General features: G+C 49.5%; 4 non-coding genes across 4 annotated transcripts; all 4 read right to left on the bottom strand.

The window, feature by feature from the left end:
• Nucleotides 1-7,709: 7,709 nt before the first annotated feature.
• Trnat-agu (transfer RNA threonine (anticodon AGU)) lies at nt 7,710-7,783 on the bottom strand. Its single transcript has one exon. It is a non-coding gene; the product is annotated as a tRNA-Thr (tRNA).
• Nucleotides 7,784-10,866: 3,083 nt separating this feature from the next.
• On the bottom strand, nt 10,867-10,940 carry Trnat-agu (transfer RNA threonine (anticodon AGU)). Its single transcript has one exon. It is a non-coding gene; the product is annotated as a tRNA-Thr (tRNA).
• A 4,664-nt stretch (nt 10,941-15,604) lies between these two features.
• Trnat-agu (transfer RNA threonine (anticodon AGU)) lies at nt 15,605-15,678 on the bottom strand. Its single transcript has one exon. It is a non-coding gene; the product is annotated as a tRNA-Thr (tRNA).
• A 1,509-nt stretch (nt 15,679-17,187) lies between these two features.
• Nucleotides 17,188-17,261, bottom strand: Trnap-agg (transfer RNA proline (anticodon AGG)). The gene has a single exon. It is a non-coding gene; the product is annotated as a tRNA-Pro (tRNA).
• Between the last annotated feature and the right edge of the window lie 388 nt (nt 17,262-17,649).

Raw genomic sequence — 17,649 nt, 5'->3', positions numbered from 1 at the left:
GAGCTACATACAGCCACATCAACGTCACAGACCCTTACACTCCCATTATTCCGCAGACAAACACTACTCTCTATGTATCAGTGAGGGTGTCTTTCAGGTTTCGTGCATTCTGTATCGAATCGTAGTTGGCCACATTAAGAGTGGCACGCATAACGTCGAAAGTAGAATTCGGACACCGCTCTGAGTAAGACGAACGTGTTGTCCACTCTCTAGGCTTCAATGACGTTAAGCCGTGATACCTAAGACAGATCTGCACTCGATGACACCACGATAACAGCCGGTCACCACACTTACATCTTGCTCTCCTTATAACAGTATACATCATATCAGTCTGTGACGCTGGTTTTGCAACTTCTTGCGTCCCTTTATGTTCGCCGCGACCAACACTTACCATGCACTGACCACAAAACATGGAGGAGCCGGAGCTTGAACCCGAGACCTTTCACACGCTAAGCGAACGATCTGCCAACTGAGCTACGGCTGCACACACGACCAAGCCTGGCTATTCTATTCTATTGGGACTCTGATGTGCACGGACACGTTGGTTGGTTGGTTTGTAGCGGCGAAGGTACCAGAGTACAAAGGCGCGGACACGTTCATATACACAAGAGTTCCAAGTAGTTTCGATACTCTGGTATTACGAATGCAAATTCCGTCAGTTTTTCACGTCTTAAATGGAAAGGGCGGTCACAAATTGGTCCATTTCACTCCTTGTCGACAATCACACAGCACCTGAGGAAACAAGCACATCTCGAGCCCCATTGTGCTCTCCATTGTTCATGCCAACTCAGTGCCTCGCTCTTTGCTACTGTGTAAAACTCTTGTCGTCCAACTGCAAAACACTGGGACACAACCAGTTTCCGCGTCTCCATTGCACTGATCATACTGCGAAACGCTCCCCAAACTTGGCAATCACCCATGCAGCCGACTTTTCCGCTAGTGACAGCCTTACTTATAGTTCGACGTCGCGCCAAAGCGAATGAGCACATTTCGCCTACGGCTTAGGCCGCTCTCCTAGTGTGGCTGCTCTGTGTCTGCAGGCAGCGAGGGGCTGCAAGCTTCCTGTGTTCGCACCTATATCACCTGTGCTTGCTTGTCAGAGACAGACTATCGCAAAACATTCAACTCACTCCATGAAGTGATTGCTACGGCATCTGTTATCAGCAGTCACAACCAGCAACACCAGTAGCAGCCGACTGCACGCAAAGAATGGGAACGTGCAGTGGGATTTACGTGAACTCGGCGCAAGGCAGATCTTTCCGACGTAGGCTTGAGAATCTTATGGGAACATTTGTACTGTTTCTAAGTTAAGTGTAGGTGTGCGAGGTGGGTGCTTCCTGCGCACAAATAAAAGAACGCTTGCCAATTGTGGATGCTAATCGTTCGCTTGTATCTGCCTAGACACCTCTGCTGGTTGGGAATTATTCCACTTGCATGGCAAGGTGCGCATGTAGGAGTGTTAAAAATTCTGGAGGCGCTGGGTATCGAGCCCTCTACCATCTGAGCTACACCCACCCCCCCGTTGACTAATAGAGCTACATACAGCCACATCAACGTCACAGACCCTTACACTCCCATTATTCCGCAGACAAACACTACTCTCTATGTATCAGTGAGGGTGTCTTTCAGGTTTCGTGCATTCTGTATCGAATCGTAGTTGGCCACATTAAGAGTGGCACGCATAACGTCGAAAGTAGAATTCGGACACCGCTCTGAGTAAGACGAACGTGTTGTCCACTCTCTAGGCTTCAATGACGTTAAGCCGTGATACCTAAGACAGATCTGCACTCGATGACACCACGATAACAGCCGGTCACCACACTTACATCTTGCTCTCCTTATAACAGTATACATCATATCAGTCTGTGACGCTGGTTTTGCAACTTCTTGCGTCCCTTTATGTTCGCCGCGACCAACACTTACCATGCACTGACCACAAAACATGGAGGAGCCGGAGCTTGAACCCGAGACCTTTCACACGCTAAGCGAACGATCTGCCAACTGAGCTACGGCTGCACACACGATCAATCCTGGCTATTCTCCATTCTTTGGGACTCTGATGTGCACGGACACGTTGGTTGGTTGGTTTGTAGCGGCGAAGGTACCAGAGTACAAAGGCGCGGACACGTTCATATACACAAGAGTTCCAAGTAGTTTCGATACTCTGGTATTACGAATGCAAATTCCGTCAGTTTTTCACGTCTTAAATGGAAAGGGCGGTCACAAATTGGTCCATTTCACTCCTTGTCGACAATCACACAGCACCTGAGGAAACAAGCACATCTCGAGCCCCATTGTGCTCTCCATTGTTCATGCCAACTCAGTGCCTCGCTCTTTGCTACTGTGTAAAACTCTTGTCGTCCAACTGCAAAACACTGGGACACAACCAGTTTCCGCGTCTCCATTGCACTGATCATACTGCGAAACGCTCCCCAAACTTGGCAATCACCCATGCAGCCGACTTTTCCGCTAGTGACAGCCTTACTTATAGTTCGACGTCGCGCCAAAGCGAATGAGCACATTTCGCCTACGGCTTAGGCCGCTCTCCTAGTGTGGCTGCTCTGTGTCTGCAGGCAGCGAGGGGCTGCAAGCTTCCTGTGTTCGCACCTATATCACCTGTGCTTGCTTGTCAGAGACAGACTATCGCAAAACATTCAACTCACTCCATGAAGTGATTGCTACGGCATCTGTTATCAGCAGTCACAACCAGCAACACCAGTAGCAGCCGACTGCACGCAAAGAATGGGAACGTGCAGTGGGATTTACGTGAACTCGGCGCAAGGCAGATCTTTCCGACGTAGGCTTGAGAATCTTATGGGAACATTTGTACTGTTACTAAGTTAAGTGTAGGTGTGCGAGGTGGGTGCTTCCTGCGCACAAATAAAAGAACGCTTGCCAATTGTGGATGCTAATCGTTCGCTTGTATCTGCCTAGACACCTCTGCTGGTTGGGAATTATTCCACTTGCATGGCAAGGTGCGCATGTAGGAGTGTTAAAAATTCTGGAGGCGCTGGGTATCGAGCCCTCTACCATCTGAGCTACACCCACCCCCCCGTTGACTAATAGAGCTACATACAGCCACATCAACGTCACAGACCCTTACACTCCCATTATTCCGCAGACAAACACTACTCTCTATGTATCAGTGAGGGTGTCTTTCAGGTTTCGTGCATTCTGTATCGAATCGTAGTTGGCCACATTAAGAGTGGCACGCATAACGTCGAAAGTAGAATTCGGACACCGCTCTGAGTAAGACGAACGTGTTGTCCACTCTCTAGGCTTCAATGACGTTAAGCCGTGATACCTAAGACAGATCTGCACTCGATGACACCACGATAACAGCCGGTCACCACACTTACATCTTGCTCTCCTTATAACAGTATACATCATATCAGTCTGTGACGCTGGTTTTGCAACTTCTTGCGTCCCTTTATGTTCGCCGCGACCAACACTTACCATGCACTGACCACAAAACATGGAGGAGCCGGAGCTTGAACCCGAGACCTTTCACACGCTAAGCGAACGATCTGCCAACTGAGCTACGGCTGCACACACGATCAATCCTGGCTATTCTCCATTCTTTGGGACTCTGATGTGCACGGACACGTTGGTTGGTTGGTTTGTAGCGGCGAAGGTACCAGAGTACAAAGGCGCGGACACGTTCATATACACAAGAGTTCCAAGTAGTTTCGATACTCTGGTATTACGAATGCAAATTCCGTCAGTTTTTCACGTCTTAAATGGAAAGGGCGGTCACAAATTGGTCCATTTCACTCCTTGTCGACAATCACACAGCACCTGAGGTAACAAGCACATCTCGAGCCCCATTGTGCTCTCCATTGTTCATGCCAACTCAGTGCCTCGCTCTTTGCTACTGTGTAAAACTCTTGTCGTCCAACTGCAAAACACTGGGACACAACCAGTTTCCGCGTCTCCATTGCACTGATCATACTGCGAAACGCTCCCCAAACTTGGCAATCACCCATGCAGCCGACTTTTCCGACTTTACACGACGCTCACGCTATGACAGCCTTACTTATAGTTCGACGTCGCGCCAAAGCGAATGAGCACATTTCGCCTACGGCTTAGGCCGCTCTCCTAGTGTGGCTGCTCTGTGTCTGCAGGCAGCGAGGGGCTGCAAGCTTCCTGTGTTCGCACCTATATCACCTGTGCTTGCTTGTCAGAGACAGACTATCGCAAAACATTCAACTCACTCCATGAAGTGATTGCTACGGCATCTGTTATCAGCAGTCACAACCAGCAACACCAGGAGCAGCCGACTGCACGCAAAGAATGGGAACGTGCAGTGGGATTTACGTGAACTCGGCGCAAGGCAGATCTTTCCGACGTAGGCTTGAGAATCTTATGGGAACATTTGTACTGTTTCTAAGTTAAGTGTAGGTGTGCGAGGTGGGTGCTTCCTGCGCACGAATAAAAGAACGCTTGCCAATTGTGGATGCTAATCGTTCGCTTGTATCTGCCTAGACACCTCTGCTGGTTGGGAATTATTCCACTTGCATGGCAAGGTGCGCATGTAGGAGTGTTAAAAATTCTGGAGGCGCTGGGTATCGATCCCAGTACCTCTCGCACACTAAGCGAGCGCTCTACCATCTGAGCTACGCCGACCCCCCCGTTGACTAACAGTGCTACATACAGCCACATCAACGTCACAGACCCTTACACTCCCATTATTCCACAGACAAACACTACTCTCTATGTATCAGTGAGGGTGTCTTTCAGGTTTCGTGCATTCTGTATCGAATCGTAGTTGGCCACATTAAGAGTCTCACGCATAACGTCGAAAATAGAATTCAGACACCGCTCTGAGTAAGACGAACGTGTTGTCCACTCTCTAGGCTTCAATGACGTTAAGCCGTGATACCTAAGACAGATCTGCACTCGATGACACCACGATAACAGCCGGTCACCACACTTACATCTTGCTCTCCTTATAACAGTATACATCATATCAGTCTGTGACGCTGGTTTTGCAACTTCTTGCGTCCCTTTATGTTCGCCGCGACCAACACTTACCATGCACTGACCACAAAACATGGAGGAGCCGGAGCTTGAACCCGAGACCTTTCACACGCTAAGCGAACGATCTGCCAACTGAGCTACGGCTGCACACACGACCAAGCCTGGCTATTCTCCATTCTTTGGGACTCTGATGTGCACGGACACGTTGGTTGGTTGGTTTGTAGCGGCGAAGGTACCAGAGTACAAAGGAGCGGACACGTTCATATACACAAGAGTTCCAAGTAGTTTCGATACTCTGGTATTACGAATGAAATTCCGTCTGTTTTTAACGTCTTAAATGGAAAGGGCGGTCACAAATTGGTCCATTTCACTCCTTGTCGACAATCACACAGCACCTGAGGTAACAAGCACATCTCGAGCCCCATTGTGCTCTCCATTGTTCATGCCAACTCAGTGCCTCGCTCTTTGCTACTGTGTAAAACTCTTGTCGTCCAACTGCAAAACACTGGGACACAACCAGTTTCCGCGTCTCCATTGCACTGATCATACTGCGAAACGCTCCCCAAACTTGGCAATCACCCATGCAGCCGACTTTTCCGACTTTACACGACGCTCACGCTAGTGACAGCCTTACTTATAGTTCGACGTCGCGCCAAAGCGAATGAGCACATTTCGCCTACGGCTTAGGCCGCTCTCCTAGTGTGGCTGCTCTGTGTCTGCAGGCAGCGATGGGCTGCAAGCTTCCTGTGTTCGCACCTATATCACCTGTGCTTGCTTGTCAGAGACAGACTATCGCAAAACATTCAACTCACTCCATGAAGTGATTGCTACGGCATCTGTTATCAGCAGTCACAACCAGCAACACCAGTAGCAGCCGACTGCACGCAAAGAATGGGAACGTGCAGTGGGATTTACGTGAACTCGGCGCAAGGCAGATCTTTCCGACGTAGGCTTGAGAATCTTATGGGAACATTTGTACTGTTTCTAAGTTAAGTGTAGGTGTGCGAGGTGGGTGCTTCCTGCGCACGAATAAAAGAACGCTTGCCAATTGTGGATGCTAATCGTTCGCTTGTATCTGCCTAGACACCTCTGCTGGTTGGGAATTATTCCACTTGCATGGCAAGGTGCGCATGTAGGAGTGTTAAAAATTCTGGAGGAGCTGGGTATCGATCCCAGTACCTCTTGCACACTAAGCGAGCGCTCTACCATCTGAGCTACGCCCACCCCCCCGTTGACTAATAGTGCTACATACAGCCACATCAACGTCACAGACCCTTACACTCCCATTATTCCGCAGACAAACACTACTCTCTATGTATCAGTGAGGGTGTCTTTCAGGTTTCGTGCATTCTGTATCGAATCGTAGTTGGCCACATTAAGAGTGGCACGCATAACGTCGAAAGTAGAATTCGGACACCGCTCTGAGTAAGACGAACGTGTTGTCCACTCTCTAGGTTTCAATGACGTTAAGCCGTGATACCTAAGACAGATCTGCACTCGATGACACCACGATAACAGCCGGTCACCACACTTACATCTTGCTCTCCTTATAACAGTATACATCATATCAGTCTGTGACGCTGGTTTTGCAACTTCTTGCGTCCCTTTATGTTCGCCGCGACCAACACTTACCATGCACTGACCACAAAACATGGAGGAGCCGGAGCTTGAACCCGAGACCTTTCACACGCTAAGCGAACGATCTGCCAACTGAGCTACGGCTGCACACACGACCAAGCCTGGCTATTCTCCATTCTTTGGGACTCTGATGTGCACGGACACGTTGGTTGGTTGGTTTGTAGCGGCGAAGGTACCAGAGTACAAAGGAGCGGACACGTTCATATACACAAGAGTTCCAAGTAGTTTCGATACTCTGGTATTACGAATGAAATTCCGTCTGTTTTTAACGTCTTAAATGGAAAGGGCGGTCACAAATTGGTCCATTTCACTCCTTGTCGACAATCACACAGCACCTGAGGTAACAAGCACATCTCGAGCCCCATTGTGCTCTCCATTGTTCATGCCAACTCAGTGCCTCGCTCTTTGCTACTGTGTAAAACTCTTGTCGTCCGACTGCAAAACACTGGGACACAACCAGTTTCCGCGTCTCCATTGCACTGATCATACTGCGAAACGCTCCCCAAACTTGGCAATCACCCATGCAGCCGACTTTTCCGACTTTACACGACGCTCACGCTAGTGACAGCCTTACTTATAGTTCGACGTCGCGCCAAAGCGAATGAGCACATTTCGCCTACGGCTTAGGCCGCTCTCCTAGTGTGGCTGCTCTGTGTCTGCAGGCAGCGAGGGGCTGCAAGCTTCCTGTGTTCGCACCTATATCACCTGTGCTTGCTTGTCAGAGACAGACTATCGCAAAACATTCAACTCACTCCATGAAGTGATTGCTACGGCATCTGTTATCAGCAGTCACAACCAGCAACACCAGTAGCAGCCGACTGCACGCAAAGAATGGGAACGTGCAGTGGGATTTACGTGAACTCGGCGCAAGGCAGATCTTTCCGACGTAGGCTTGAGAATCTTATGGGAACATTTGTACTGTTTCTAAGTTAAGTGTAGGTGTGCGAGGTGGGTGCTTCCTGCGCACGAATAAAAGAACGCTTGCCAATTGTGGATGCTAATCGTTCGCTTGTATCTGCCTAGACACCTCTGCTGGTTGGGAATTATTCCACTTGCATGGCAAGGTGCGCATGTAGGAGTGTTAAAAATTCTGGAGGCGCTGGGTATCGATCCCAGTACCTCTCGCACACTAAGCGAGCGCTCTACCATCTGAGCCACGCCCACCCCCCCGTTGACTAATAGTGCTACATACAGCCACATCAACGTCACAGACCCTTACACTCCCATTATTCCGCAGACAAACACTACTCTCTATGTATCAGTGAGGGTGTCTTTCAGGTTTCGTGCATTCTGTATCGAATCGTAGTTGGCCACATTATTGTGGCACGCATAACGTCGAAAATAGAGTTCGGACACCGCTCTGAGTAAGACGAACGTGTTGTCCACTCTCTAGGCTTCAATGACGTTAAGCCGTGATACCTAAGACAGATCTGCACTCGATGACACCACGATAACAGCCGGTCACCACACTTACATGTTGCTCTCCTTATAACAGTATACATCATATCAGTCTGTGACGCTGGTTTTGCAACTTCTTGCGTCCCTTTATGTTCGCCGCGACCAACACTTACCATGCACTGACCACAAAACACGGAGGAGCCAGAGCTTGATCCCGAGACCTTTCACACGCTAAGCGAACGATCTGCCAACTGAGCTACGGCTGCACACACGACCAAGCCTGGCTATTCTCCATTCTTTGGGACTCTGATGTGCACGGACACGTTGGTTGGTTGGTTTGTAGCGGCGAAGGTACCAGAGTACAAAGGCGCGGACACGTTCATATACACAAGAGTTCCAAGTAGTTTCGATACTCTGGTATTACGAATGCAAATTCCGTCTGTTTTTCACGTCTTAAATGGAAAGGGCGGTCACAAATTGGTCCATTTCACTCCTTGTCGACAATCACACAGCACCTGAGGTAACAAGCACATCTCGAGCCCCATTGTGCTCTCCATTGTTCATGCCAACTCAGTGCCTCGCTCTTTGCTACTGTGTAAAACTCTTGTCGTCCAACTGCAAAACACTGGGACACAACCAGTTTCCGCGTCTCCATTGCACTGATCATACTGCGAAACGCTCCCCAAACTTGGCAATCACCCATGCAGCCGAATTTTCCGACTTTACACGACGCTCACGCTAGTGACAGCCTTACTTATAGTTCGACGTCGCGCCAAAGCGAATGAGCACATTTCGCCTACGGCTTAGGCCGCTCTCCTAGTGTGGCTGCTCTGTGTCTGCAGGCAGCGAGGGGCTGCAAGCGTCCTGTGTTCGCACCTATATCACCTGTGCTTGCTTGTCAGAGACAGACTATCGCAAAACATTCAACTCACTCCATGAAGTGATTGCTACGGCATCTGTTATCAGCAGTCACAACAAGCAACACCAGTAGCAGCCGACTGCACGCAAAGAATGGGAACGTGCAGTGGGATTTACGTGAACTCGGCGCAAGGCAGATCTTTCCGACGTAGGCTTGAGAATCTTATGGGAACATTTGTACTGTTTCTAAGTTAAGTGTAGGTGTGCGAGGTGGGTGCTTCCTGCGCACGAATAAAAGAACGCTTGCCAATTGTGGATGCTAATCGTTCGCTTGTATCTGCCTAGACACCTCTGCTGGTTGGGAATTATTCCACTTGCATGGCAAGGTGCGCATGTAGGAGTGTTAAAAATTCTGGAGGCGCTGGGTATCGATCCCAGTACCTCTCGCACACTAAGCGATCGCTCTACCATCTGAGCTACGCCGACCCCCCTGTTGACTAACAGTGCTACATACAGCCACATCAACGTCACAGACCCTTACACTCCCATTATTCCGCAGACAAACACTACTCTCTATGTATCAGTGAGGGTGTCTTTCAGGTTTCGTGCATTCTGTATCGAATCGTAGTTGGCCACATTAAGAGTGGCACGCATAACGTCGAAAATAGAATTCGGACACCGCTCTGAGTAAGACGAACGTGTTGTCCACTCTCTAGGCTTCAATGACGTTAAGCCGTGATACCTAAGACAGATCTGCACTCGATGACACCACGATAACAGCCGGTCACCACACTTACATCTTGCTCTCCTTATAACAGTATACATCATATCAGTCTGTGACGCTGGTTTTGCAACTTCTTGCGTCCCTTTATGTTCGCCGCGACCAACACTTACCATGCACTGACCACAAAACATGGAGGAGCCGGAGCTTGAACCCGAGACCTTTCACACGCTAAGCGAACGATCTGCCAACTGAGCTACGGCTGCACACACGACCAAGCCTGGCTATTCTCCATTCTTTGGGACTCTGATGTGCACGGACACGTTGGTTGGTTGGTTTGTAGCGGCGAAGGTACCAGAGTACAAAGGCGCGGACACGTTCATATACACAAGAGTTCCAAGTAGTTTCGATACTCTGGTGTTACGAATGAAAATTCCGTCTGTTTTTAACGTCTTAAATGGAAAGGGCGGTCACAAATTGGTCCATTTCACTCCTTGTCGACAATCACACAGCACCTGAGGTAACAAGCACATCTCGAGCCCCATTGTGCTCTCCATTGTTCATGCCAACTCAGTGCCTCGCTCTTTGCTACTGTGTAAAACTCTTGTCGTCCAACTGCAAAACACTGGGACACAACCAGTTTCCGCGTCTCCATTGCACTGATCATACTGCGAAACGCTCCCCAAACTTGGCAATCACCCATGCAGCCGACTTTTCCGACTTTACACGACGCTCACGCTAGTGACAGCCTTACTTATAGTTCGACGTCGCGCCAAAGCGAATGAGCACATTTCGCCTACGGCTTAGGCCGCTCTCCTAGTGTGGCTGCTCTGTGTCTGCAGGCAGCGATGGGCTGCAAGCTTCCTGTGTTCGCACCTATATCACCTGTGCTTGCTTGTCAGAGACAGACTATCGCAAAACATTCAACTCACTCCATGAAGTGATTGCTACGGCATCTGTTATCAGCAGTCACAACCAGCAACACCAGTAGCAGCCGACTGCACGCAAAGAATGGGAACGTGCAGTGGGATTTACGTGAACTCGGCGCAAGGCAGATCTTTCCGACGTAGGCTTGAGAATCTTATGGGAACATTTGTACTGTTTCTAAGTTAAGTGTAGGTGTGCGAGGTGGGTGCTTCCTGCGCACGAATAAAAGAACGCTTGCCAATTGTGGATGCTAATCGTTCGCTTGTATCTGCCTAGACACCTCTGCTGGTTGGGAATTATTCCACTTGCATGGCAAGGTGCGCATGTAGGAGTGTTAAAAATTCTGGAGGCGCTGGGTATCGATCCCAGTACCTCTCGCACACTAAGCGAGCGCTCTACCATCTGAGCTACGCCCACCCCCCCCGTTGACTAATAGTGCTACATACAGCCACATCAACGTCACAGACCCTTACACTCCCATTATTCCGCAGACAAACACTACTCTCTATGTATCAGTGAGGGTGTCTTTCAGGTTTCGTGCATTCTGTATCGAATCGTAGTTGGCCACATTAAGAGTGGCACGCATAACGTCGAAAATAGAATTCGGACACCGCTCTGAGTAAGACGAACGTGTTGTCCACTCTCTAGGCTTCAATGACGTTAAGCCGTGATACCTAAGACAGATCTGCACTCGATGACACCACGATAACAGCCGGTCACCACACTTACATCTTGCTCTCCTTATAACAGTATACATCATATCAGTCTGTGACGCTGGTTTTGCAACTTCTTGCGTCCCTTTATGTTCGCCGCGACCAACACTTACCATGCACTGACCACAAAACATGGAGGAGCCAGGGCTTGAACCCGAGACCTTTCACACGCTAAGCGAACGATCTGCCAACTGAGCTACGGCTGCACACACGACCAAGCCTGGCTATTCTCCATTCTTTGGGACTCTGATGTGCACGGACACGTTGGTTGGTTGGTTTGTAGCGGCGAAGGTACCAGAGTACAAAGGCGCGGACACGTTCATATACAAAAGAGTTCCAAGTAGTTTCGATACTCTGGTATTACGAATGCAAATTCCGTCTGTTTTTCACGTCTTAAATGGAAAGGGCGGTCACAAATTGGTCCATTTCACTCCTTGTCGACAATCACACAGCACCTGAGGTATCAAGCACATCTCGAGCCCCATTGTGCTCTCCATTGTTCATGCCAACTCAGTGCCTCGCTCTTTGCTACTGTGTAAAACTCTTGTCGTCCAACTGCAAAACACTGGGACACAACCAGTTTCCGCGTCTCCATTGCACTGATCATACTGCGAAACGCTCCCCAAACTTGGCAATCACCCATGCAGCCGAATTTTCCGACTTTACACGACGCTCACGCTAGTGACAGCCTTACTTATAGTTCGACGTCGCGCCAAAGCGAATGAGCACATTTCGCCTACGGCTTAGGCCGCTCTCCTAGTGTGGCTGCTCTGTGTCTGCAGGCAGCGAGGGGCTGCAAGCGTCCTGTGTTCGCACCTATATCACCTGTGCTTGCTTGTCAGAGACAGACTATCGCAAAACATTCAACTCACTCCATGAAGTGATTGCTACGGCATCTGTTATCAGCAGTCACAACCAGCAACACCAGTAGCAGCCGACTGCACGCAAAGAATGGGAACGTGCAGTGGGATTTACGTGAACTCGGCGCAAGGCAGATCTTTCCGACGTAGGCTTGAGAATCTTATGGGAACATTTGTACTGTTTCTAAGTTAAGTGTAGGTGTGCGAGGTGGGTGCTTCCTGCGCACGAATAAAAGAACGCTTGCCAATTGTGGATGCTAATCGTTCGCTTGTATCTGCCTAGACACCTCTGCTGGTTGGGAATTATTCCACTTGCACGGCAAGGTGCGCATGTAGGAGTGTTAAAAATTCTGGAGGCGCTGGGTATCGATCCCAGTACCTCTCGCACACTAAGCGAGCGCTCTACCATCTGAGCTACGCCCATCCCCCCGTTGACTAATAGTGCTACATACAGCCACATCAACGTCACAGACCCTTACACTCCCATTATTCCGCAGACAAACACTACTCTCTATGTATCAGTGAGGGTGTCTTTCAGGTTTCGTGCATTCTGTATCGAATCGTAGTTGGCCACATTAAGAGTGGCACGCATAACGTCGAAAATAGAGTTCGGACACCGCTCTGAGTAAGACGAACGTGTTGTCCACTCTCTAGGCTTCAATGACGTTAAGCCGTGATACCTAAGACAGATCTGCACTCGATGACACCACGATAACAGCCGGTCACCACACTTACATCTTGCTCTCCTTATAACAGTATACATCATATCAGTCTGTGACGCTGGTTTTGCAACTTCTTGCGTCCCTTTATGTTCGCCGCGACCAACACTTACCATGCACTGACCACAAAACATGGAGGAGCCAGAGCTCGAACCCGAGACCTTTCACACGCTAAGCGAACGATCTGCCAACTGAGCTACGGCTGCACACACGACCAAGCCTGGCTATTCTCCATTCTTTGGGACTCTGATGTGCACGGACACGTTGGTTGGTTGGTTTGTAGCGGCGAAGGTACCAGAGTACAAAGGCGCGGACACGTTCATATACAAAAGAGTTCCAAGTAGTTTCGATACTCTGGTATTACGAATGCAAATTCCGTCTGTTTTTCACGTCTTAAATGGAAAGGGCGGTCACAAATTGGTCCATTTCACTCCTTGTCGACAATCACACAGCACCTGAGGTAACAAGCACATCTCGAGCCCCATTGTGCTCTCCATTGTTCATGCCAACTCAGTGCCTCGCTCTTTGCTACTGTGTAAAACTCTTGTCGTCCAACTGCAAAACACTGGGACACAACCAGTTTCCGCGTCTCCATTGCACTGATCATACTGCGAAACGCTCCCCAAACTTGGCAATCACCCATGCAGCCGACTTTTCCGACTTTACACGACGCTCACGCTAGTGACAGCCTTACTTATAGTTCGACGTCGCGCCAAAGCGAATGAGCACATTTCGCCTACGGCTTAGGCCGCTCTCCTAGTGTGGCTGCTCTGTGTCTGCAGGCAGCGAGGGGCTGCAAGCTTCCTGTGTTCGCACCTATATCACCTGTGCTTGCTTGTCAGAGACAGACTATCGCAAAACATTCAACTCACTCCATGAAGTGATTGCTACGGCATCTGTTATCTGCAGTCACAACCAGCAACACCAGTAGCAGCCGACTGCACGCAAAGAATGGGAACGTGCAGTGGGATTTACGTGAACTCGGCGCAAGGCAGATCTTTCCGACGTAGGCTTGAGAATCTTATGGGAACATTTGTACTGTTTCTAAGTTAAGTGTAGGTGTGCGAGGTGGGTGCTTCCTGCGCACGAATAAAAGAACGCTTGCCAATTGTGGATGCTAATCGTTCGCTTGTATCTGCCTAGACACCTCTGCTGGTTGGGAATTATTCCACTTGCATGGCAAGGTGCGCATGTAGGAGTGTTAAAAATTCTGGAGGCGCTGGGTATCGATCCCAGTACCTCTCGCACACTAAGCGAGCGCTCTACCATCTGAGCTACGCCGACCCCCCCGTTGACTAACAGTGCTACATACAGCCACATCAACGTCACAGACCCTTACACTCCCATTATTCCGCAGACAAACACTACTCTCTATGTATCAGTGAGGGTGTCTTTCAGGTTTCGTGCATTCTGTATCGAATCGTAGTTGGCCACATTAAGAGTGGCACGCATAACGTCGAAAGTAGAATTCGGACACCGCTCTGAGTAAGACGAACGTGTTGTCCACTCTCTAGGCTTCAATGACGTTAAGCCGTGATACCTAAGACAGATCTGCACTCGATGACACCACGATAACAGCCGGTCACCACACTTACATCTTGCTCTCCTTATAACAGTATACATCATATCAGTCTGTGACGCTGGTTTTGCAACTTCTTGCGTCCCTTTATGTTCGCCGCGACCAACACTTACCATGCACTGACCACAAAACATGGAGGAGCCGGAGCTTGAACCCGAGACCTTTCACACGCTAAGCGAACGATCTGCCAACTGAGCTACGGCTGCACACACGACCAAGCCTGGCTATTCTCCATTCTTTGGGACTCTGATGTGCACGGACACGTTGGTTGGTTGGTTTGTAGCGGCGAAGGTACCAGAGTACAAAGGCGCGGACACGTTCATATACACAAGAGTTCCAAGTAGTTTCGATACTCTGGTGTTACGAATGAAAATTCCGTCTGTTTTTAACGTCTTAAATGGAAAGGGCGGTCACAAATTGGTCCATTTCACTCCTTGTCGACAATCACACAGCACCTGAGGTAACAAGCACATCTCGAGCCCCATTGTGCTCTCCATTGTTCATGCCAACTCAGTGCCTCGCTCTTTGCTACTGTGTAAAACTCTTGTCGTCCAACTGCAAAACACTGTGACACAACCAGTTTCCGCGTCTCCATTGCACTGATCATACTGCGAAACGCTCCCCAAACTTGGCAATCACCCATGCAGCCGACTTTTCCGACTTTACACGACGCTCACGCTAGTGACAGCCTTACTTATAGTTCGTCGTCGCGCCAAAGCGAATGAGCACATTTCGCCTACGGCTTAGGCCGCTCTCCTAGTGTGGCTGCTCTGTGTCTGCAGGCAGCGAGGGGCTGCAAGCTTCCTGTGTTCGCACCTATATCACCTGTGCTTGCTTGTCAGAGACAGACTATCGCAAAACATTCAACTCACTCCATGAAGTGATTGCTACGGCATCTGTTATCAGCAGCCACAACCAGCAACACCAGTAGCAGCCGACTGCACGCAAAGAATGGGAACGTGCAGTGGGATTTACGTGAACTCGGCGCAAGGCAGATCTTTCCGACGTAGGCTTGAGAATCTTATGGGAACATTTGTACTGTTTCTAAGTTAAGTGTAGGTGTGCGAGGTGGGTGCTTCCTGCGCACGAATAAAAGGACGCTTGCCAATTGTGGATGCTAATCGTTCGCTTGTATCTGCCTAGACACCTCTGCTGGTTGGGAATTATTCCACTTGCATGGCAAGGTGCGCATGTAGGAGTGTTAAAAATTCTGGAGGCGCTGGGTATCGATCCCAGTACCTCTCGCACACTAAGCGAGCGCTCTACCATCTGAGCTACGCCCACCCCCCCCGCCGTTGACTAATAGTGCTACATACAGCCACATCAACGTCACAGACCCTTACACTCCCATTATTCCGCAGACAAACACTACTCTCTATGTATCAGTGAGGGTGTCTTTCAGGTTTCGTGCATTCTGTATCGAATCGTAGTTGGCCACATTAAGAGTGGCACGCATAACCTCGAAAATAGAATTCGGACACCGCACTGAGTAAGACGAACGTGTTGTCCACTCTCTAGGCTTCAACGACGTTAAGCCGTGATACCTAAGACAGATCTGCACTCGATGACACCACGATAACAGCCGGTCACCACACTTACATCTTGCTCTCCTTATAACAGTATACATCATATCAGTCTGTGACGCTGGTTTTGCAACTTCTTGCGTCCCTTTATGTTCGCCGCGACCAACACTTACCATGCACTGACCACAAAACATGGAGGAGCCGGAGCTTGAACCCGAGACCTTTCACACGCTAAGCGAACGATCTGCCAACTGAGCTACGGCTGCACACACGACCAAGCCTGGCTATTCTCCATTCTTTGGGACTCTGATGTGCACGGACACGATGGTTGGTTGGTTTGTAGCGGCGAAGGTACCAGAGTACAAAGGCGCGGACACGTTCATATACACAAGAGTTCCAAGTAGTTTCGATACTCAGGTATTACGAATGCAAATTCCGTCTGTTTTTCACGTCTTAAATGGAAAGGGCGGTCACAAATTGGTCCATTTCACTCCTTGTCGACAATCACACAGCACCTGAGGTAACAAGCACATCTCGAGCCCCATTGTGCTCTCCATTGTTCATGCCAACTCAGTGCCTCGCTCTTTGCTACTGTGTAAAACTCTTGTCGTCCAACTGCAAAACACTGGGACACAACCAGTTTCCGCGTCTCCATTGCACTGATCATACTGCGAAACGCTCCCCAAACTTGGCAATCACCCATGCAGCCGACTTTTCCGACTTTACACGACGCTCACGCTAGTGACAGCCTTACTTATAGTTCGACGTCGCGCCAAAGCGAATGAGCACATTTCGCCTACGGCTTAGGCCGCTCTCCTAGTGTGGCTGCTCTGTGTCTGCAGGCAGCGAGGGGCTGCAAGCTTCCTGTGTTCGCACCTATATCACCTGTGCTTGCTTGTCAGAGACAGACTATCGCAAAACATTCAACTCACTCCATGAAGTGATTGCTACGGCATCTGTTATCAGCAGTCACAACCAGCAACGCCAGTAGCAGCCGACTGCACGCAAAGAATGGGAACGTGCAGTGGGATTTACGTGAACTCGGCGCAAGGCAGATCTTTCCGACGTAGGCTTGAGAATCTTATGGGAACATTTGTACTGTTTCTAAGTTAAGTGTAGGTGTGCGAGGTGGGTGCTTCCTGCGCACGAATAAAAGAACGCTTGCCAATTGTGGATGCTAATCGTTCGCTTGTATCTGCCTAGACACCTCTGCTGGTTGGGAATTATTCCACTTGCATGGCAAGGTGCGCATGTAGGAGTGTTAAAAATTCTGGAGGCGCTGGGTATCGATCCCAGTACCTCTCGCACCCTAAGCGAGCGCTCTACCATCTGAGCTACGCCCACCCCCCCGTTGACTAATAGTGCTACATACAGCCACATCAACGTCACAGACCCTTACACTCCCATTATTCCGCAGACAAACACTACTCTCTATGTATCAGTGAGGGTGTCTTTCAGGTTTCGTGCATTCTGTATCGAATCGTAGTTGGCCACATTAAGAGTGGCACGCATAACGTCGAAAATAGAATTCGGACACCGCTCTGAGTAAGACGAACGTGTTGTCCACTCTCTAGGCTTCAATGACGTTAAGCCGTGATACCTAAGACAGATCTGCACTCGATGACACCACGATAACAGCCGGTCACCACACTTACATCTTGCTCTCCTTATAACAGTATACATCATATCAGTCTGTGACGCTGGTTTTGCAACTTCTTGCGTCCCTTTATGTT

This window comes from Schistocerca gregaria, chromosome 3 (genome assembly GCF_023897955.1).
Source record: "Schistocerca gregaria isolate iqSchGreg1 chromosome 3, iqSchGreg1.2, whole genome shotgun sequence".
Lineage (NCBI taxonomy): Eukaryota > Metazoa > Arthropoda > Insecta > Orthoptera > Acrididae > Schistocerca > Schistocerca gregaria.
Note: the sequence above shows the minus strand (reverse complement) of the source record. Positions and strands in the feature narration are given on the sequence as shown.